At 43.3% G+C, this 21,191-nt stretch overlaps 1 pseudogene across 1 annotated transcript; it reads left to right on the top strand.

Annotated features, from left to right (window-relative positions):
- The first annotated feature begins 994 nt into the window (after positions 1–994).
- LOC143995865 (olfactory receptor 11A1-like) lies at positions 995–17,982 on the top strand (annotated as a pseudogene). Its single transcript, XR_013277485.1, has 2 exons — positions 995–1,081; positions 16,942–17,982. The product of XR_013277485.1 is annotated as an olfactory receptor 11A1-like (transcript).
- Positions 17,983–21,191: the final 3,209 nt, after the last annotated feature.

Raw genomic sequence — 21,191 nt, 5'->3', positions numbered from 1 at the left:
TCTCTGCCCCCTAGCCATGCCGTGAACTGAATGGGCGGCTGCGAAGATGCTCCAGGTACAGCCCAGCTTGGCGGTCACAGGCTCCAGGGACAAAAAGGCTGGGAGAGCGGTGTGGTCTTCAGGAACAGCCCAGGATTCGGTGACCCCTGGAAATTCATAATTCGACCCCCAGGTGGAGAACCACTGCCATAGGGTGGTGGTGGTGGTGGTGGTGGGGGTGGTGGTGTACTGTATAGTCTTCAATGGACAAGATTGAAGCTATTAAATGTTAACTCTAGCTAATGAAAAAAAGTTTGTAAGTCTGATTTAATCAATTAATAAAAACAAAACTGCGCTTATCCAAATATTAAACTAAAGTCCAAAATTTCATTTCAAGTCCCAATGAAGGAAACATTTTTTAAATATTTGTAGGAAAAATAATTATTGAGATCGCTAATTGCTGACACCACAGTGTGCATGCATGAACTCCAAACAGTGCCCAATCACCGTAAATGTAAGTTAAAATCACCAGATGGCAAGCATCAAATGCGATTGGCTAAATCCAGCCTAGGGCCTCTACGCTTGCGGATGTCCACACCAGGAGACCATATACACTAGGTCCGTTCGGAATCCATATGTTTTCACAATTTGCTCAAAGAGAAGAAAATGGCAGCTAGGCCTCATGTAGAGGGGCGCTGACACCCATAGCCTGTGAATCAGTGTCTTGTTTAGGCGTCTCCATGTTCTAGAAGATGTGTGCAGGAAGTCCGTATCATAATCCTTCCAAACTGAACGTACAAAATGTTATTCCTGCCAGTTGTCTTTTTTGATTTAATCAACTGTTTATTTCAGCGTGACAAGAGTGATTGTTATTTGCAACATCAAACAAAATAAATAAAGGTCTAATGATCTGCTTTGGGAAATGAACCCCACTGGGGATAAATCAGTAAAGTATCTGATCACAAACATATAAAAGGGCCCGAGAAGAATCCATGAGACGGAACCCTAAGAGAGACCTCTGCCGGAGCATGGAGGTCCATGGACCATGAAGAAGGACACATTCAGTGTTATAACACAGATGATCGTATTCCCAGGACGAATGGTGAGACAAACAACATTCCACTTGTATCATTAATGATGACTTTCTATAGACAGCTGAGATCTGATATACAGAATGATTTATGAATGTTTTACTGATTGATGTTTTATCATTTGTTATCAGTTTGGTATAACGGAGGTCCTTACAGGGACACAAAACTCCATTTACATCATCTTCATAATGTGCTTTATGTACAGGAGATGTGATGATGTCTGAGGAGGAATATGGAACATCTTCAGGAGATTCTTATCATAGAAAACACTGAAAATATTATTCTCTGATATATCACCTTCATTATTAAGCACACAGATTATTCTCCATAGAACCCCGGGGTCCAACCTCAGGATCTTTGGTAGATCCTGTGCAGCTGTCAGATCTGGAAAGTTATTAGTGGAAGTATTGATTTGTAATGGGGCTGTAATGGCAGTGATCTCTAGCAGTCTCATGTAACGTCTCCAATCACCTCTGTACTGTGCCTGCAGTCTCTGACCATTTGTTGTAATATGTCTGCATTCTCTAATCATTTGTTGTAGTGTGTCTGCAGTCTCTGATCATTTGTTGTAGTGTGTCCGCAGTCTGTGATCATTTGTTGTAGTGTATCAGCAGTCTCTCATGATTTGTTGTAGTGTGTCTGCAGTCTCTGACCATTTGTTGTAATATGTCTGCATTCTCTAATCATTTGTTGTAGTGTGTCCGCAGTCTGTGATCATTTGTTGTAGTGTGTCCGCAGTCTCTGATCATTTGTTGTAGTGTGTCCGCAGTCTCTGATCATTTGTTGTAGTGTATCAGCAGTCTCTCATGATTTGTTGTAGTGTGTCTGCAGTCTCTAACCATTTGTTGTAATATGTCTGCATTCTCTAATCATTTGTTGTAGTGTGTCCGCAGTCTTTGATCATTTGTTTTAGTGTGTCTGAATTCTCTGAGCATTTGTTGTAATGTGTACTCAGTCTCTGATCATTTGTTGTAGTGTGTCCGCAGTAATAAAGTAATAAAGCATTGTCAGATACGTGCCTCACCCTCTTCCCCTCCAGTTTAGAGTTATTAAGCACATGTCATGCTTCAAAATTGCACGCGCTCGTGGAATGGCGCCAAACTTTGGTATTTAAAAATCCCCATAGGCGACGCTTTAAAATTTTTTTACTGGTTACATGTTTTGCGTTACAGAGGAGGTCTAGGGCTAGAATTATTCTCTCGCTCTCACTTTAACATTCGCGGCGATACCTCACATGTGTGGTTTGCACACCGTTTTCATATGTGGGCGGGACTTACGTATGCGTTCGCTTCTGCGTACAAGCTCACGGGACAGGGGCGCTTTAATTTTTATTTTTTTTTATTGTTAATTTTACTTTTATTTTTTTAGTTTGACACTTAAAAAAAAATAAAAAAATGATTACTTTTATTCCTATTACAAGACCCTTGTAATAAGAATATGGCACGATCGGACATATTTACAGTGAGATATGGGGGGGGGGGTCAATAAGACCCCATATCTCACCTCTAGGCTGGGAAGCCTAAAATAAAAAAAACAAAAAAAAACAAACGATCACGGCTTCCCAGCCAAGGTGGCGCCGTTATTTTGAATGCAGAGGCCGGGCGTGATGTCATAACATCGTGCCCGTCCTCCGAACGATCATAGAGACTCCGGGGAACATCTGGTTCACCGGAAATCTCTATGATACCATCCGGGGGCCGGGGGATTCTGTGTCCACCTCACCGATGGAAGCGGTGAGTCAGTAGAAGCACCGGAGGGTGCCCTGCCCATAAGATCGATCAAGCGGGGGAACAGCCGCTATGATCATTCTTATTGTGCATGGAATCGCCGGATGAAAATGCCGATATCTGAATGATGTCCAGGGCTGGACTGGGACAGAAATTTGGCCCTGGACTTCATCCAGACCGGCCTACTTACATTTTGAGTGTCCCATCAGCACTCCCTTACATCAGAGTGTCCCATCACCAGCCCCCTTACATCAGAGTGTCCCATCAGCACCCCATTACATCAAAGTGTCCCATCAGCAGCCCCCTTACATCAGAGTGGCCCACTGAACCATCGGCCCACCGGGAAACTCCCGGTAGTCCTGATGGCCAGTACATGCCTGATGATGTCTGTAACCTCAGACATCATTCAGATATAACCACCGAAAGTTGAGGCCGTTCCTGGACGTCCGACCGGCGCGAAGTGGTTAATGCTTGTTCTAGCCTGGTGTGCTGGAAGCACCTGAGCATTGTGAGTAACCTGTACTTATTTACTAAATCAAAGTTTTATGGAGGATACAGGCACGAATAGCTATGTTTTCTTTATGTATGCATTTGGATATCTCAAATCACCGTGAGCCATATCTGACAGGACAACAGAAGGAAGCAATCCCTAAGCCCAGGGAGGCTACAAGGCTTGTATTGATCTCACCTAGTTGTAGAGATCACACTCCTGCAGGTGAGATTATTCCTGGAGGGGGGGGGGGCACTTGGTGATACTCTGAATGTATTTTGAGAACCAATGACAAGTGGAGCACTCGTTTGTGTTTTTTCTGAGCACCATTTGGAATCAAGTAACACTTTGTACACACGGCTGGACTTTGTACACACGGCTGGACTTTTTCGACAGCAAAGGTCCGACGGAACCAATCCGTCAGACAATTTCACCGTTTGTGGGCTTCATCAGACATTTGCTGTCGAAAAATCAGACGGACTTTAGATTTAGAACATGTTTCAATTTTTTCCGATGGTCTCGAGTCCGCTCGAAAAATCAGTTCGTCTGTATGCTAGTCCGACGGACGAAATCCGGTGCTGGGGCAGCTATTGGCTACCGGCTATGAACTTCCTTATTGTAGTCCGGTCGTACGTCATCATGGTCGAATCCGATGATCCTCCAGTCATAACCCTGATTAGAGGGTTAAAAGTCTTACCAGCCAAGCACAAAAGTGTGAGGCTCTGTAGCCAATGAGTGTATTCACATTGGGGGATTAACGGACACTATAGGTGTGGTGAAGGATTAATCGCAAAATTTGTTTAGACACGGATCATCACTTTATTTGTGGATTATCACATTTGGACTTTAGATCACTTGTTTTTTTTTTCATTAGGTTTTTTTTCATTTGAATTATTATTATTTTTTTTCATCTGAATCAATTTTTTTCACTTGAATTAATGTTTTTCACTTAATAAATTTTGGGTGTATTTAGATATATGTGCATTGGGTGTACCCATATATCTTTTTTGTATATTTTAGCACTTTATATGTAGTTGATTCTACACATTCATGTTTCATTTGGTGAGGTTATACGTTTCACATGAGATGAGATAGAATTATCTGTGTGTTGTGAGTTAATCACATACATGAGCGCTACATACTTTTTCTAATTTTCTATTTAAGGAAAGGAATATTGCACTAACACTGATATATTTTTTGTACAAGTAGCAGCTTAGGTTATAGGGTGAGAATTCTTTGTTAGTGCAGTGGTGATACACGTTGTAAGCCCTTGTACACACGGTCGGAGAATCCGTCGGAATGTGTCCTATCAGACCGTGTTGTCGGATAATCCGACTGTGTGTGGTATGCATCGGACTGATTCCGTCGGAATATCCGTCGGACCCAATTTTCCAACATGTTGGAAATATTTCCCAACCAACTGGTTCAATCGGACACATACTCCGATCATGTGTAGCGAATTGTGATCGGACCAAGTACCACGCATGCTCAGATCAAATTCCTACATCAAAGCTATTGGCTACTAGCCTGAACGTAGTCCCATCGTAACGAAATTACGTCATCACGTTCTGAAAGATCGGATTTTTCGACAACTTAGTCCGACCGTGTGTATGCAACAGTTTCAGACACAATCCATTGAACTAAATCCGACGGACAAAATCTGACGGATTTTGTTGGCAGAACCTCCGACCGTGTGTACAGGGGCTAAGAGGGAGTAACTTTTGGTGTATCAGTAATTCATAAAAAAAAGACCTATAGTTCATGGTCCCTAATGATCTGACTCAATGGTCATAGGTGACATGATAGGCCTAAAAACTAACGACTACTTATGGTCAAAAGCTCAGATTACGGCAATCCTGATCCAATGTGAGGAAAAAGTGGACAGCAAATACCCAGTAGGGGGGATATCAAGAAGAAGTGAGAGCAGACAGAAGAAGAAGACAAGGGAAGAAACTGAATGAATGAATGAATAACTTGTACAGCACTACATATGCGAACTAAATCGCCTCAGGGCGCTTTTGCTGCCAGTGTCCATCTGGGTTTTCAGAAGAGATGGCTCTTGAGCTTCTTCCTGAAGGCCAGATAGTTTTCCTCCAAGCGGATGTCCATGGGTAGAGCATTCCATAGCCGTGGTCCTTGTACTGCGAACCTTCATTCGCCTTTTCATTTGTAATGGGTCTTGGGGGTGTGGAGGAGGTTCTGGTTAGTTGACTGGAAAGTGCGACCTGGGGTGTAGTGCTTTATTTTGTCGCAGAGGAAATGGGGAGAGGACAATAAGTGACCGACCGGAAGGAATCTGGTAGTACTAGTTAAGTGATGTATGGATCATGGCATCAAGGACATATGCATGTGGGTCACCCAGGGTTCCCAAATGGCTTCAAATTTGTGCGTGGAGTCCAAAAGCATGCTGACCATCTTTTCCTGAGACATTATCCAGGATACTTTTCTTTTTGCCCAAAGGACAGATACATGGGAACACTTCCAGGACCCTGCAATGGTTAATTTAGCCCCAAGCAGAATGAAGAATATGAGGCGTTGCATGCTTTTGGAAGCAGATCCCACTGGGAAATTAAGGAGGGCCACAGGTGGTGACTTCGCTAAGGGAAGACCCGGAACCTTTTGGATCAATGAGACCATTTTATTCCAGAAGCTTCTAATTTTAGGGCAGTCCCACCAGATATGAAGCATATCGCCAAGGTATTCAAAGCCTCTGAAACATGGGAGCTGCCTTTGGATATAGCTTTGTAAGTCTGAACGGGACCAGATACTACCTCGCCATAAGTTTTAAAGAGTTATAAAGAGTGGGAGCTAATATTGGGGGTATTGATTCCTTTTGGGACCACAGGAGAAAATCTACAGTATGAAGAGGTACTGCCTGCCTTTCAATATGAATCCAGTCAGGAATCTCTGAACACTATGGAGAGGTAAACTAGTTGAGCCGACTGGTAGTACCAAAAGGGATTAGGAAGACCAAAACCTCCCTGGTTTCGTGCTCGGAATAAAAATGATTTTGAAAGGCGATGGCCCTTATTCCCCCAGATAAATGTATTAATCTTAGCCCTTGTACACATGGTCGGACAGTCCGACAGAAAATGTCTGATCGGACCGTGTTGTTGGATAATCCGACTGTGTGTGGGCTCCATCGGACTGTTTCCGTCGGAATATCCAACGGACAAAGTTTTAGAGCTGGGCTATAAAACTTTCCCACAATATGATCCCATCGGACTTTGTCCAATAGTGTGTAGAGAATTCCGATCGGACAAAGTGCCACGCATGCTCAGATCAAATTCCTAGACCAAAGCTATTGGCTACTAGCCTGAACGTAGTCCCGTCGTAACGAAATAACGTCATCACGTTCTGAACGATCAGATTTTCCGACAACTTTGTCTGACCGTGTGTATGCAACACAAGTTTCGGACAAAATCCGACGGATTTTGTTGTCAGAATGTCCGACCGTGTGTACAAGGGCTTAGATTGTAACCATTGTAAGCAAGCTTTAACTATCGGCATAGGAAGAGACCTAAAGAAGTAAAAAAATACGAGGGAGTAATGTAATTTTATTTGCGTTGATCCAGCCCAGCCAAGAAAGGCCATGATGGGCTCACTGGGCAAGGTCGGATTCTAGTTTTTTGAAGAGTGGGGGATAATTTGCAGGGAAGAGAAGGTCGATCTTGGGGGCTAGGTTACTCCTAGATAAAGGATCATAGAATAACTCCAGATAAATATACGTTTTCCCTGAGCCGTAAGACCGTTGAGTTTGGTAGCTTTATGTTTAAAGCTTGAGACTTAGCATAGTTGACGTGCACACCTGAGATTTCACCAAAATCCTCCAAAAGGCAGTAGATGTTCAGGAGAGAAACCAATGGGGAGGAGACAAACAATAGAATATCATCTATGAAAAGAGTACATTTATGAGAGTGGGGGCCACACTGTATGCCATGTATATCGGGGTGGTTTATAATTGCAATTGCTAAGGTTTCTATTGCGATTGCAAATAAAAGAGGGGAGAGAGGACACCCCTGCCTGGTTCCTCTGGAAATATTAAAAGGTTCAGAGTAAAATCCCTGCATGTGTATCTGGGCTACTGAGGAGGAGTACAAGGCTGATATAATGTACAGAAAAGTATTGCCGAATCCCCGTTGCTTCAGGATGGCAATAAGATAAGACCAGTAGACCAAGTCAAATGCTTTCTGAAGGTCCAGCTAAAGCAGGAAACCTTCCTGTTCCTTCCCTCCATCCCATCCCGAATTTAAGAGGGAGATAATGTCAATTGGCCTGCAAATTTGGTCAGGACTCTGCCTCCCGGGGATAAAACCCACCTGATCTTTGTGGATGTAAAGGCAAAAAAAATGGGGGTGTGGCTTGGCGCGCAGCGTGGATGGACGCTGAATAGAGGAGCTCCGAGGACACTGGGGATTCGGCCCGAAAACGGACTGCTAAACGGAGCGAGAATGCCAAACCACTTGAAGAAAGGGGCACACATGCGTCCCCTCCGCTCATCGGGAACCCCAAAAAGCAAGCCATCGGCAGCAAATCTCAGCAAATACCGTTACAACGACGGGAGCTGCAGTCCCAAGATGGCGCCGGCGCACAGACATGCGGAGGGAGAAGGCAGAGATGACAGGGAAGATGATGACATCTCCATCCCAGCATCGGAGGACTCCTTCAGAGGTACTGACACCAATGACCCCCCGCTGACATATGCAATAATGACTGAAATAGCCGCAGACATTAAAAATTCCTTTTCGGCAGCTATCACAGACATCAAATCTGAACTGCTCAGACTATCTGAACAAATGGCGGTCACTGACAGGGCGGGCAAGAGGAGAGATAGAGCCTTAGTGAGATTAGATGACATTACCACAACTCACTCCCAACAAATGGTTGAAGTAAATAGACAGATCGAAGACCTCGATAACAGAGGAAGGAGACATAATATCAGAGTGAGAGGTGTACCCGAATCTGTTACTCCTGAACAAATCAAACCGGCCCTGTCAGCCATTTTCAACAGACTCATAGAGCGACCTGACGACTCACCCATAGAGTTTGACAGCGCTCATAGGGCTCTGAGACCCAAGGCTCCTGACAACAACCCACCAAGGGATATAATTTGTTGCTTGCCTAATTTCCCTCTGAAAGAAGAAATACTTTTGAAGGCCAGAGCAAATGAGCAAATAACCTTCAATGGAGTTATTGTACAGCTCTTCCAGGACCTTTCCCCCATAACTTTGAGGAACAGAAGAGCTTTGAGACCATTGCTAGAAGTTCTCAAGGAGAAAGGGATAGCATACAGATGGAAGTTTCCATTTGCTCTACAGGCCGCCTATAATGGCAAACAGCACATGCTTAGAATCCCTGAGGATTTGATCCCTTTCTGTGAACACCTACAGATAGCCCCTGTCGCTCTCCCCGATTGGTACGCAGAATATAAACTACCTCCTCCGGTCAACAACTGCCCTTCTGCAGCAGGCCCTTCTCCCGCGCAATCCCCCTACAACCTCGGTAGGAAAAGAAGCAACATAAATAGAACCAATCATGGTTCCCCATACGCCAACAATCCCAGGCTGTAATACTCCTGTGACTCTGCGACTGTTTCTAGAAGCATGACTATCACTCACCGAGTTCAGTCTGGCCTTACCCTTTCTATTGTTACCAAGGTCCTTACCAAAATGAAGATCACTCACTGTGGAACATAAGGTCTCTTCTCCCTGTTGTGTTTTACAAGTTTCTGGATCACTTTCAGAACCCTTGACTGTTTATGTTTCTACCCTGTTCCAAGATAAACTGTCTATCTTGCTTCGTTTGTTGGTCTCGAACAATCCGTCCGGATTTCAACCTCATCTTCGCACGATCTGGCCCCAGTCGGACGGAACTGTATCCTAACGTTCGTGAATCCGCCCACAATCTACGAAGGTAAATTGCATTCGGCCTCTTCAAGCAACATGACATCGTTCGTGATAAATGAAGATTACGTTTCACATCTCAAGCACAAAGACCTCACTAGCCTCGAACCTCAAAGGCTAACGACGAACGACTAGCATTCTAATACTCCCTCTATAAGCCCAGTTCACAAAATATTTTTACTCTGAGGGCTACAATACCAGCAATTTCAAGTTCTTCTACAGGTTTTATTGTTTACTATTTTTGAAACGGTTTCTAGGATCAGTTTTACTGTTTATTTGTTTATTCTATGCATTACCCTTTGTGTTTTATTGTTCACGTCCTTCACACTGTTAGATGGACCTGAACAATAAATCTGCTGGATTTACTCCACCTTACCTACACAGTGAATTTATGTAATACCTTGACTAAAACTACAATGATCTTTGAAAGAAGGTCCAAGAGATCTAGCAACTCCTTTCACATATTCATCACCCGAATCCCCAAGGGTCATCCACTCCATAACCTGGTAGTTTTGTTAGTGAATCTACCCCATTACGTCCACCTGTTCGCCTCCCACTCACCCCACAAGAGTCGCCTGAGGTGCTTGGCGGGCCACACCTTTCATTGACACCACGCCAGTTGTTGACGTGGAACGATATCCTGACTCCTGTGAGACACTCTCTACCTATTGTTCTACATCCCTCTATTAATCTCTATCGTCTATCTCAACTACACCCCACACAACCCATACCCTAACCTTCCCCTCCAACTCCCCCCCCCCCCCTTTTTTTTTTTTTCCCCCGGTTTACCCCCTGCTCCCCCCTCCATTATGGCTTACTCTTTTTTGGGCAAATTCCCAACTTTAATATCACATAACATTAATGGGCTAAATATCCCCGAGAAAAGAACTAAATTCCTTAAAGAAATCAAGAAAACGAATCCTTCTATAGTCTTTGTACAAGAGACACACTTTAAGGGTCAAAACATACCCAAGCTTACAGATAATCTCTACCCCAAGTCTTTTCACGCTACAAATCCACATGCGAAGACTAAAGGTGTTTCCATTCTACTACACAAAAACGCACCATTTGAACTGACCAACCAACTAATTGACCCAGAGGGTCGCTATATCTTCCTGAAAGGCACTTGGGAGGGCTCTCCAGTTACATTGGCGAATGTGTATTTTCCGAATAAGGCTCATATCACCTTTTGCAATGTCATTGTAAAAGAATTGAAGTGGTTCGCAGAGGGTTGCACTATTTTGGGAGGTGACTTTAACATACCTTTATCTCCGCTTCAAGACACTTCCACGGGACATACTCACATTGCCTACAAAATCCTTAAAAGAATCAAGGTCCTACTCATGGAGATCCGTGCATCCGACAGGGAAAGACTATACCTTCTATTCGGCCCCACACAAAAAATACTCCAGGATTGATTTAATTTTCGTCTCCCAGAGAGACCTCGTTAACTTGGAAAGGGCGGAAATTGGTATTATCACCATTTCAGACCATGCCCCAATTGCCATCACTCTTAAACTAACCCCGAACAAACAAAAAATCTATAACTGGAAACTGAACGCCGCATTACTGACAGATCAGATCATAAGTGATGATATCCATGACTCTATTAACACATATTTTCTCAACAACATAGACTCCGACACCAACCCGCTCACTAATTGGGAAGCTCACAAAAGCGTCATCAGGGGGGAACTGATAAAATGGGGAGCAAAAAGGAAAAAGGAAAGATCAGCTGCCATAATGGAACTAGCCAATAGAATCACTAAATTAGAAGCTCAACATAAGCAATCCCTTACGGCTTCAGTAACGGAAGATCTAGCCCAATGTAGACAATCTTTGCTACAACTGCTGCAAATTCAAACTCAGAAAGCTCTTTTTTTCCGCAAAAACATTTTTTATGAACAAAGGGACAAGAGCGGAAAACTACTCGCTAGAGCCCTAAGGGATTCAAAGATGGCTAACCATATACATGCAATATGAAACGACAAGGGCCTTTTAGTACACACGCCTGAAAAAATAGCTGACCTTTTTCAAGAATTCTATTCTAAACTATACAAGATTCCCCCACAACACAGACCCTCCCACATATCACACACACGAGAGGAGATGATAAGACAGTTTCTCTCAGACAGCGGACTCCCCTCTTTATCCTCCTCTGATGCAACCCAACTAAATGACCCAATCAACATCACTGAAATACAAAACGCAATACAGGACCTGAAATCTGGTAAGAGTCCTGGACCAGACGGGTTCACATCCCAATATTACAAATTATACTCACATTTACTCTCTAAACCCCTCATGAAGGCTTTTAATCATTTGGCTGACCAGGACAATAATTCCCACTCCTTTCTTATGGCGCATATTGCGGTCATCCCAAAACCGGATAAAGATCCTTCCCATTGTGCCAATTATAGACCAATTTCACTCCTGAATGTTGACGTGAAACTATTAGCAAAAATCATAGCAAATAGGCTAAAACCTTTGCTTTCAAAAATCATTGGCCCAGAACAGGCAGGCTTTATGCCTGGTAGAGAGGCTAGAGACAATATTGTCAAAGCCCTGAACCTGATACATCACGGTAAGAGCTCTAAAATCGGAGGCCTCTTGGTGTCAACAGACGCCGAGAAGGCCTTCGATAGGGTCTCTTGGGACTACATGTTCTCTACCTGCGCCCATATAGGCGTAGGTGAGGGCATGTTGAAATGGATCAAAGCCCTATATCAGACACCACAGGCTAAAATCAAAATCAATGATATCCTATCCCACCCGATCCAAATTAGTAACGGCACTCGCCAAGGTTGCCCGTTATCACCTATCCTATTTATTTTGACCCTGGAACCATTGATCAGAGCAATCAATCTCTCCCCAGCTATCAAAGGCCTTTCGGTTCACGGACGAGAATACAAACTTGCAGCATACGCTGATGACCTCTTATTTTTCATTACACAACCACACATCTCCCTCCCGAACCTTTTCAAGATTTTCGAGACATTCGGCTTTATCTCAAATTTTTTAAGATTAACTACACAAAATCAGAAGCACTTAATATCAATCTATCAACAACAGACTATGATAGCCTTAAAGGGAATTATAAATTTAGATGGGAGCAGAACACACTTAAATATTTGGGAATCAAACTTACCCGCACAATAGAATCTCTCTTTACGGCAAACTATGTTCCTTTACTAAACTCCATAGCCAAGGATCTCGCACGCTGGTCTCCCAGATCATTCTCTTGGTTTGGAAGAGCCGCCATCCTAAAAATGACCATTCTCCCCAAATTATTATATGTCTTTAACGCATTGCCTATCATGATACCCAACTCCTTCTTCTCCAAATTGCAGTCGTTACAAAGAAAATTTCTTTGGGCCAATAAAAGACCCAGAATTAACTTCAGGACCCTTACCCTACCTAAAAAAGCAGGAGGACTAGGCTTACCAGATTTCAAAAAATACTGTTATGCTACTCACATCACCAGACTCATTGATTGGCATTGCCACAATGAAGTCAAAGACTGGATACAACTTGAATTACCCGACAACTCTAGACAGACCTTTTTCTACCCTTGGACATTACACTCCAAATCCACAAAACACATACCGAACCCCTTTGTTGCCAATACATTAACCATTTGGCATAAGATTGCCCAACAATACAACTTGGCCACCATACCAGGCCCGTTGACTCCCCTGACCAACAACCCGGACTTTCTTCCTGGACTACACCTCAAAATAGGCCCCACTATAGGTAAGGGCAAGAAGCTTTTAGCCAAACATTGTTTCCACAAAAACAAACTTAAGTCATTAAATGTGCTTAACTCTGAATATAGCGACCCTTCCATAAATCCTTGGTTTTATGTTCAAATAAAAGATTTCTTACTCAACAGTCCATACAAACCCTCTTACACCCAAAGCTTGACGCCACTTGAAGACATTTGTTACAAGGGCGCCAAACTCTCCAAGACCACTTCTACTGCTTATAGCTGGCTGTCCCAACCAGCACACAACCAAAGAAACAATCACAAAGAGAAATGGGAAACAGCACTAAACACCTCCCTGCAAGACACACAATGGGAGAAAGCCTGCATCTTTGCACATAAATGCTCACTTAGCACCAAATATCAAGAAATCTCATACAAAATCCTCACGCAGTGGTATCATACTCCCCTAAAAACCAAGAAATGGTCGCCTACGACTTCAGATACATGCTGGCGCTGTGGAAATGCAGTGGGCTCCTTTATACATATTTGGTGGGAGTGTACTGCAATTCGCACATACTGGTCTGAAATCGCCAAATGGATTAAACAAATCACCAACACTACAATGTCTTTTGATGCAGCGGCATGTTTACTACACATTACTAAACACACGACCAGTAAATACAAAAAGTCGTTATGCAGACATTTACTCACGGCAGCTAAAAGCTTAATCCCACTATATTGGAAAACGACCAGAGTACCAACCATTAAAGAGTGGATAGAAAGATCACATTACATATACAAGATGGAAGAAATCTTAGCAATGAAACGTGAAAGCAATAATACATTCCATGAAACTTGGCAACCTTGGTTACTTTTTACCCTCTCAACTGAATATCAATGTATTTTTACCTGATATGTTCTGTCTTTTTGTGATAAATGAACTCTCCTAACACTGTTTTCCATGTAAACACCGTTTTCCATGTAAGCTGTCCCCCCCTTCTCTAAGTCTGAATGCTATAACAAACCATGCCTTACAACTCTATATCCATTTGTCTTACCACACAAACTCATCCTACCCACCACACGGCATCACAGTTTTCCAACAACATATACCCTTACCTTAATGTTCCCCTACCCTTATCTTTCCGCTCTCTGCTTTCTCTCCCCCCCATTGTCTTTTCTATTAATTTTATCCCTTTATCATCCCTAATTCCAATTTTAACCTTTTTCTTTTCTTTTTCACCCCACTCCTCACCCCTCCTTTTCCTACACTCGCTGTTTATTTTACTGTTTTCTAAAGAACCCTAATTAACAACTTATACTGTACTGCTATGTAATGTACCAGTTTCTTCTTTTTTCATATTCACGTTAAACAATATTGTTTCAATGTCTATATCTTTTGAATTCAATAAAAACTTTAATTGAGAAAAAAAAAAATGAGGATATACAATCAGTAAGGATTTTAGTCAGGATTTTCAAGTCATTGTTAATTAGCGATATCAGTCTAAAATGACTAACTGAGCTGGTGTCCTTGCCCAATATAGAGATAAGGGAAATAAATGCAATATTAAGAGAATGTTCCAAAGAGGCTCCCCGTCAGATAGCATTGAAAAAACAAGCTAAGCAGGGAGATAGGGTAGTGGCAAAAGTTTTGTAGTAGGGGACAGACAATCCATCAGGTCCCGGAGTTGAGTGACTCTTCAAATGTTCAATGACTAGTGCTACCTCTTCAGCTGAGATTGGAGCTTCCAGATTTTGGTGATAACAGTCGTCTAGTTTAGGGATCTTAATTGTGTCTAGGAGTTTAGAATGATGTGGGTTAGTGCTATCAAAGTTTTTGATAGAATTCTTGAAATACTCCTATTATGCGCTGTGGGTTGGTTCTGAGATAACGTTCCCCCCTCTATCCTAATTTTAGGTATTGCGAAGGACTGAGATATCAGAGACAATATTCCTGCTAGCATGGCTCCCAATTGATCTCTTTGGTAATTTAAGTTAGCCCCACTGAAACGTAGGCTCTTCTTGGCCTTGGAAGTAAGAGACAGGTTGAGAGCAGTGTGAGCAGTATCAAGTTTGTCTATGGGAATCGATGGGTTAGCATTATGATTTTTAGATAGGGAGATAAACTCATTTTCCAATCTGTCAATGTCCGTACTTTTAGCTTTATGGAGCCGGGAAGCTATTTGAATGAGTTTGCCCCTTATTGTAGCCTTGTGTGCTGCCCATAGAGTTTCTGGGGAAGTACCTGGACTATAATTTATAAGGAAATATTCCTTGATAGCGATCTCGATCTCTCTAGCCCTGATGGGATCACTGAGAATCGACTCATTAAGCCTCCAGTGTCTACCGCCTCTCTGGCCCCAGAGATGTTGAAAACAAAGAAATGCCATAGAGTGATCCGACCAGAGTCCTTTATTTAGGACTTAGATATAAGAGGGACCAGGTCATTGGAGACAAATATATGATCTATCCTGGCAAGTTAGTTATGGGGGCTTGAGTAATTGCGCGCATTGTTGGATTGGTTTCTCTCCAAACATTCACCAGTCCCTGTTGGAAGATGACGGCAATACGGTGGCTTTGTTTAGAAGGGTGGGTGATCCCCAAATGGACGTGACTTTTCGAGTCTCTGGTCTAATGCCACATTAGAATTCCCACCAAGAATCACTATTCCAGACCCTGAACCCCCTATTAGAGGGTACAGGGTTTGAAAGAAGGAGTATTGTCCCTTATTTGGAGTGTAATAGGAGACAAAAGAATACATTTGATCATCCAGGACCCCTTTAACTAAGATAAATCTTCCCTCAGGATCTTTACATTCCAGAAGGTGTGAGAACTTACAACTTTGGGGAAAAGAGAATCCCCCTAGTCTTGTCTTCAGCATTGGGCATAAAAAATGTAGGGTATTTGGTGTGGATGAACGAAGGGCTATATTTCTTAGAAAAGTGAGTCTCCTGTAGGAGTACTATATCAATTTTGTTTGTGAAAATATTGCAAGGCCTTCCTCCATTTAGTTGGAGAGTTTAGTCCCTGGTTGTTGTGAGAAACCACTCAGGGGCGGGGTTGCAGATGTGACACACTAGCCATGGAGCAAATAGATGAAAACAGCGAGCATCATGAAAGCACTTACCCAGTGCCACTCAAGAAGAATACCATGGGATCCATCACCAGAGAGAAATTCTACTACAGTTGCGATCAGCCAGCTAGTTATGTCCAGGTCGGACACTAAAAAAGAAAGTTATAGAGAGAAGAAATATAGAAGAATGCAAAGGGAATGAGAGAGGGGGTAGGGGCGAAGGGAAACCAACAAGGGTGAGAAGAAAACCGGCCTGCCTGGGAAAACTTAAAATTCCCTGAGACAAGAGGAGGGGCATGAGCACAACTCCAGCCGTGAGATACCTTGAAAATAAGCACACAAAACAAGGGCCATAGGCCTTAGTCTAAGTCAGTGATGGCGAACCTTGGCAATTCCTGGCGACGTGTTTCCTGAGCGTTCGGGTCGAGATGGAGGGGACGGCCGCGCTTTCCTCTGCTGCCACTTCCAGCAATGTCTCCTCTCTACTTCGGGTTGAGATTACACCCTCTGCGTCCACTATAGCCGGGATATTTGAAATATCTACCAGTGGAAACGTTCGGAGATGCAAGAGGACACACGCGGACTGGACTAACAGATGACGGATTGAATCAGATGATCCCTTTGATTTTTAATGCTCGTTTTAGTTACGGAATATGTGAGTGCAAACCTTTACGTTATTAATAAATCTTCTCTTTGTATCTTCTAGCAATTTGGGAGCTCGGTTTCAGCTCCCTGACGGTGGCAGCCCTGTATGTGGAATTCCCCTCACAAAGAACTAAGACATTTCTGTCTGGACTTGACCATATTTAGATAAAGAGTAACTCTGTATTTACCAAATGCCTTTTATGTAGACAGCCTCCCCCCCCCCCCTCGTTGGGGTATATTATTATATGATTTTTTGTGCCTCAACTTGTCTTGTTATTTATTGATCCATAGAATATTGTATGTGATGTGTGATTGTCTCCTTCACAGGTGGTGTATCCTGAGAATTGCACAGTCGTCACTGAAATTCTACTCACCAGATTTAATTCTTTTGATGGCTTCAGGATCCTGATGTTTGTTCTGTTTCTGACCATTTACCTTTTGATTTACCTGGAAAATGTATCGATCATCTACATCATTTTTAGTAGCGCTCATCTCAAGGCGCTGATGTTTTTGATAATTCAGAGCATGTGCGTAAATGATTTGCTGAGCATCTCAAATGTTATTCCAAAATTCCTAAATGATGTTCTTCATGAGAGGCCGACCTTCACTGTCACTGGCTGTATTGTACAATGTCAGGTGTACGGGACCACGGGAGATGTTTTGTGCTTCCACTATGTTTTAATGTCCTATGATCGATACTTGGCTATATGTCATCCATTGCGCTATTCCTCCTTTGTGAATAATAGAATCTATCTTCAAGTGGTCATTGCATTTTGGATTTTTTCAGCCTCTATTACAGGTGTAATATCTGTTTTACAGAGTCAGTTACAATATTGCGGCCATAACAAAATTGACCATTTCTTCTGTGACTCTTCTCCATTCATGGACCTGGCCACCTCCGATACAACACACATCCGCCTCATTATTGTTGTAATAAGTTTTTTCATGCTATCGATCACCGCTTTGTCTGTTTTGTAACATACGTTTTTATAATTCATGCAATTCTTAAAATTCCCTCGTCCTCCGGGAGGAAGAAGACCTTCTCTACATGTAGCTCCCACCTTATTGTGTTCTCCACGCAGAACTGTCTCTCTCTTGGTATCTATGTATTGCCAGCTAACGTAGTAACACCGCAGCTCACCAACACTTTCACCTTCATATTCTTTTTTTGGACCCCCTTGGTGAGCCCGCTGGTATATGCATTTAATAATAAACAGTTCCGTGCAGAATGTCTGAAAAAGATTAGGACAGGGGGTGGGATATTTTGACATTATCACATCTTCCTTTCAACCAAGCAGACATATCTTTTTGTCAATTTAAAAATTTGAATTCTGAATTCATTAATCACATCATCAGGGCCAGGACAAGATGGAGAGTTGGGTGGGGGGCAGGAATGGAAGGTGCCCTGGGGCGTAACTTGGGGAGGGGGGCAGCAGGTTGATAGCATTCAGAAGAATGTAACCATCCTATGCCCCATGTTGCCACTACAGCACGCCCAAAAACAGAGCTGAGGATGAGGTTTTACTCCTCTCTGAGGCAGTAGTCAAGCACCCTTTTAGAATGGAAAAACTTGCTCCCTTCTGGCCCCATCCTTGGATTCTTGTTAGACTGGTTTGTCTGGATTGGGGCTTTCAGAGTAAGAGCTCTAGTACATGTGGACGAAGCAAGAAGAGAACATTACAATCAGGGCAGGACTTACCATTGGGCTTGACTGGGCTCAAGCCCATGGGCCCCATCCAATAGGGGGCCCCGCCGACATACATAGCCAAGTGTACTCCGCTCAGCTCCACTCACAGTCACACCCAGTCCCGACCTATGATGGACATAATACAGGGATTGGGTGTGACTGTGAGCCAAGCTGAGTACACTACTCTCGGCTCTGCTCGGGACTGAGAGAGGGCCTGAGACCTGCCGAGAGGACCCGAGAGCTGACGAGAGGACCCGAGAGCTGCCGAGAGGACCCGAGAGCCGCGGAGAGGATCCGAGAGTTGCCGAGATACACAGGACGCTGTATCTCAGCGGCGTCATTTTTAAAGTTCAAGACTGCAATGACAGGGCTGCAAATGACACTGGGGCAAGGCTGTAAATGACAAGGCTGCAAATGACACTGACAAGGCTGCATTGATGGGCATTTTTAAGTTTTTCTTCCTTATAATTCCCTCCTAAACTTGGGGTTCGTGTTATACGCCGGCGCAAGTTGTACGCCGATAAATACGATAATGTATAGAAGGTAGGGCCCGAAAGTGACTCAAGCCCAGGGGCCCCCACCACCCTAAGTCCTGCCCTGATTACAGTAGAAGCTCTGGTACAGGTGGGTAGGGCAAGAACAGAACATTGAAGTACAGCCCCAATTACTGCTTCCTGCCCCGCAGACACCTGAGCTCTCTCCAAAACAGACTGAAGATGTTAGAGCACTGATTCTCAACTAGGGTTCCTCCAAAGGTTGCTGGAGGTTCCTTCAGCAATGGGCAATTTCTGCCTCTTAGATAAGTTCCCACTGACACCATTGATCTACTCGAAGAAGGTTATTCTTCCCAATGACCACAAGTGTAAGGATCGTTCTTCCCACTGACCACCACACTAATGTATCATAGTCGTGTAGACTTCTAATTCTTAGCAGGGGTTCAACAAGGCCGGAGAACTATTTCAAGGGTTCCTCTATGTTGAAAAGGTTGAGGAAGGCTGTGTTAAAGGATGGATGGCAGACTGCATCTTCTCCACGCATGAGTCCTGACCCGCTCTGTCTTGCAGACCATGCCATGCTATACTGTAAACCTGTTCTGAATCTTGCAAGGAAAGAGGAAGCAAAATTATTGACTAGGGTAGGAAATGCTGCAACTTTTCAGGTGCTATATAGGTGTGTTACCCATTCACATCTTATGAAAATCATTCTTTATAATAGGATATTGGGGTTGATTTACTAAACCTGGAGAGTGCAATATCTGGTGCCTAGAAACCAATCAACTTCCATTTTTTTTTTTGCCAAAGATTAATTGAACAAGCTGAAGTTAAATTAGAAGCTGATTGGCTACAATGCTGAACTACAGCAGATTTAGCATTCTCCAATTTTAGCAAATCAACCCTATAGTGCACATGTGGAATACATCTTTGTACTACCTAAAAACTATCAGTAATTCCTAACCTATTTAAAAAGATGATCATAAACAGCAAGGAATGTGATGCCATAATGCAATATGTGATACCCCAAAGAAGTCATGTTGTTGTGACGTAACGTGTAGGGCCGGAGCTGGGTGACGTCATCACGCACTGGGATCGGATGTTGTGGTGCCACCATTTTCCTGAATCCTAATCCATACGGTATATGAGATATGCCATTTTTAATATCGATTGATGTGAGTGCATACGTAATAAATTTTACCTTATAATTTTAATACTAAACTATGGGAATTATTACTTATCTTCATTTGAGGCACTGTGTATACATAGCGGATCCCCAACACCTTAAAGTGGGCAATGAGATTTGTTGAGATATCATTTGGAGAAGAGAGGATGAGACTTGGATGAGCCAAGATCACTGGTTGTGTCCTTAAGTGATTTAGACCTAAAGTATCTCACAAAAGTGAGTACACCCCTCACATTTTTGTTAATATATTACTCTATCTTTTCCTGTGACAACACTGAAGAAATTACACTTGTCTACAATGTAAAGTAGTGAGTGTACAGCTTGTATAACAGTGTAAATTTGCCGTTCCCTCAAAATAACTCAACACACAGCCATTAATGTCTAAACCGCTGGCAACACAAGTGAGTACATCCCTAAGCAAAAATGTCCAAATTGGGCCCAAAGTGTCAATATTTCATGTGGCCACCATTATTTTACAGCACTAGCTTAACCCTCTTAGGCATGAAGTTCACCAGAGCTTCACAGGTTGCCACTGGAGTCCTCTTCCACTCCTCCATGATGACATCACAGAGCTGGTGGATGTTAGAGACCTTGCGCTCCTCCACCTTCCCTTTGAGGATGCCCCACAGATGCTCAATATGGTTTAGGTCTGGAGACATTCTTGGCCAGTCCATCACCTTTACCCTCCGCTTCTTTAGCAAGGCAGTGGTCGCCTTGGAGGTTTATTTGGGGTGGTTATCATGTTGGAATACTGCCCTGGAGCCCAGTCTCTGAAGGGAGGGGGTCATGCTCTACTTCAGTATGTCACAGTACATGGTGGCATTCATGGTTCCCTCAATGAACTGTCGGCAGCACTCATGTAGCCCCAGACCATGACACTCCCACCACCATGCTTGACTGTAGACAAGACACACTTGTCTTTGTCCTCCTCACCTGGTTGCCCCCACACACGCTTGACACATCTGAACCAAATAAGTTTATCTTGGTCTCATCAAACCATAGGACATGGTTCCGTAATCCATGTCCTTAGTCTGCTTATCATCAGTGAAACTGTTTGCGGGCTTTCTTATGCATCATCTTTAGAAGTGGCTTCCTTCTGGGATGACAGCCATGCAGACCAATTTGATGCAGTGTGCAGCGTATGGTCTGAGCACTGACAGGCTGACCCCCCATCTCATCAATCTCTGCAGCAATGCTGGCAGCACTCATATGT

This window comes from Lithobates pipiens, unplaced genomic scaffold (assembly GCF_037356315.1).
Source record: "Lithobates pipiens isolate NorthernLeopardFrog02 unplaced genomic scaffold, aLitPip1_a1.2 Scaffold_19, whole genome shotgun sequence".
NCBI lineage: Eukaryota > Metazoa > Chordata > Amphibia > Anura > Ranidae > Lithobates > Lithobates pipiens.
This window is presented reverse-complemented; position numbering and strand designations above follow the sequence as displayed.